This window comes from Phoca vitulina, unplaced genomic scaffold (genome assembly GCF_004348235.1).
Source record: "Phoca vitulina isolate PV1807 unplaced genomic scaffold, GSC_HSeal_1.0 scaffold69, whole genome shotgun sequence".
In the NCBI taxonomy this organism is placed as follows: domain Eukaryota; kingdom Metazoa; phylum Chordata; class Mammalia; order Carnivora; family Phocidae; genus Phoca; species Phoca vitulina.
Window position 1 is genome coordinate 1,469,853 of NW_022589772.1, and position 2,700 is coordinate 1,472,552.

At 41.1% G+C, this 2,700-nt stretch overlaps 1 pseudogene; it reads right to left on the reverse strand.

Moving 5' to 3' along the window:
• Positions 1 to 315: 315 nt before the first annotated feature.
• LOC116624621 lies at positions 316 to 1,072 on the reverse strand (annotated as a pseudogene).
• Positions 1,073 to 2,700: the final 1,628 nt, after the last annotated feature.

A 2,700-nucleotide genomic window follows, 5' to 3' on the forward strand; every position in this document is an offset into this window, starting at 1 on the left:
TTCTAATGGTGATCTCGCCCCATCTGGCAGGAGATAATACAGTAATGCTGAAAAAGCTTCTGTGTAGTCCTGCTAGTGTCCTAAAGAACCAAAAAGCTGGAACCAGTAAAATCCACAGAAATTCATTCTTGCCTTTAAGAACTTTTTGAAAAAATGTCTGTTTAAAAACCATTGGGGCAGAAACCTACATTCTGAGGTAGAATGTAAAAGTCAAATTTGGTGTTTCTCAGTGACAATGGGGAATTTCCAAACGGTGGGGGGGAATGGGAAGGAGTAGGGAGGTCAGAGATGGTTTCTCCTGTTGGCCTTTAGGTCTCACTGATTTTCATCTTCTGTATCACGCAGAAATTCTTTATTCTGCTCTTTCCCATCACCCTGCATGTCTGAAGTCCACAGTGTCAGATTATCATGTAACAACTGCATCATAAGTATAGAGTCCCTAGAACTTCCTTCACTCAGCATATCCATTTCTGTAACTGCATCATGAAAAGCCACTTTGGCCAACCTGCAGGCATGGTCAGAGGAATTAAGAATTTCATAGTAGAATACAGAAAAATTGAGGGCAAGACCTGAGAGAATGAGATGTGGTGGTCCAAGTTCTATCATTGAAATATCAATAGCAGCTTTAAAGCCAGTAGGCTGTTCTCCACAGCCTCCTTTCTGTCGGAAATTCAGCCTGATACCTGTGATAGTCTCCTTTTGTTTTATAACAGAAAACCTTGGACTCACCAGTGTTAGCCACTGGAATGAAGTGTTCGTCCAGTGTTTCCAAACTGTCATAAAAGATTAACCCTAGTCAATCTCAACCACTTGCCAATATTCCTGAATTATTTTCAGTTTGTCTACTCTTTCCTTGTCTTCTTCTACCTGTTCAATGCTGCTGATTATTCTCCAGGAGGATCTTCTAGCTAGCTCCAATCACATTTCTGTATGCAACAGACAGGTTTCTTTCTTTCAGTGTCATCTCAACATTCATCTCTGCTACTTTCTTCATTAATCTTACCATTTCATCCTATCAACAAGACTGCTTGGCCAGCTTCACCTGGTACACCAGGTCTTCGTGAGCATTCATAGTGGTGGCAGCTCCAGTGGGGTCTATGTGACAGATGGAAGCAGATAGCATCTCTGACTCAGCCTCCCTCTCCACACCTCTCTCTCCATTTATTAGTGAGGAAAATCTTTTTTTTTTTAATTTTTTTTTTTTTTTTAGAGAGAGAGAGATTGTGTGTATGCAAGCAGGCCGGGGAGGGGAGGGGCAGATGGAAAGGGAGAGAATTGTAAGCTGACTCTGCACTGAGCACAGAGCCCAACTTGGGGCTCAATCCCATGACCCTGAGATCATGACGAGCTGAAATCAAGAGTCAGATGCTCAAACGACTGAGCCACCCAGATATCCCAAGGAAAATCTTTCTTATTTTTTGGGAGGTTTTATTTATTTACTTATTTGACAGAGAGAGAGTGCACAAGCAGGGGGAGCGGCAGGCAGAGGGAGAGGGAGAAGCAGGCTCTCCGCTGAGCAGGGACCCCGACACGGGGCTCTATCCCAGGACACTAGGATCATAACCTGAGCCGAAGGCAGATGCCCAATCAACTGAGCCACCCAGGCGCCCTGGAAAATCTTTCATAGAATGATCTAGCAAAATTTTCCTTACATCTCTTGAGCTAGAACAAGGCCACATAACTACACTATAGCTGTAAGGGAGGCGAGGGAAGTGAGTCCCTGACATTTTCATGCTCTGTTATTAACAATGGACTTTGATGGCAAGTAAGAAGTGAAAGGGGATTGGCTAATGCATAGGCAACTAAAAGTGTCTGCTATAGTCATCTACCAAGGGACAAAATGATTGGGCTATTCTTAGATTTTCAACAATACCAGATGCCAAATATAAAAATCATACCAGAAAATTTTATAAACTATACATATGTACTTATATATATACATGTGTATACATACACATGTGTATATATGTGTTTACTCATGTATATGTACATAAAAGTACACAAATCATAAGTCTATATAATTTAATGAATTTTATACACAATGAACATACTTATAAAAACAACCAGATTAAGAAATAGATTATTACCAGGACCCCAGGATCCCCTCTTTTACCCACCTGCTCTCCAAATGTAACCATTATCTTGACTTCCAACATCTATTAATTTTGTCTGTTTTAAAATTTTATATAAATTCAAGAATACAATATATAGTCTGGCATGTTTGGCTTCTGTTCTGTCACTTTTGCACAAGTTGAAGTTGAATTTAGTTCATGCTGAACTCTTTTCCCTATTGTAATAGTATTACTTAATAAAATCTATCCTTACTGCTTTAACTAGTATCTGACTTTATTAGTCTTCGACAGTGATTAAGAGCGTACAATGTAGGGACGCTTGGGGGACCCAGTCGTTTGGGGGTCGGCCTTTGGCTCGGGTCATGATCCCAGGGTTCTGGGATTGAGCCCTGTGTCAGGCTCCCTGCTCAGCCTGCTTCTCCCTCTCCCTCTGCCTGCCTCTCTGTCTACTTGTGCTCTCTCTCTCTCTCTCTCTCTGTCAAATAAATAAATAAAATCTAAAAAAAAAAAAAAGAGCATGGAGTGTAGCCAGACTACAGTGTTTCAAATCCCAGCAGAACCACTAGTTGCAGAACCTTGGTCAAGTCACATACCTATTATGTATCTCAGTTTCTTCATCTGAAAATAG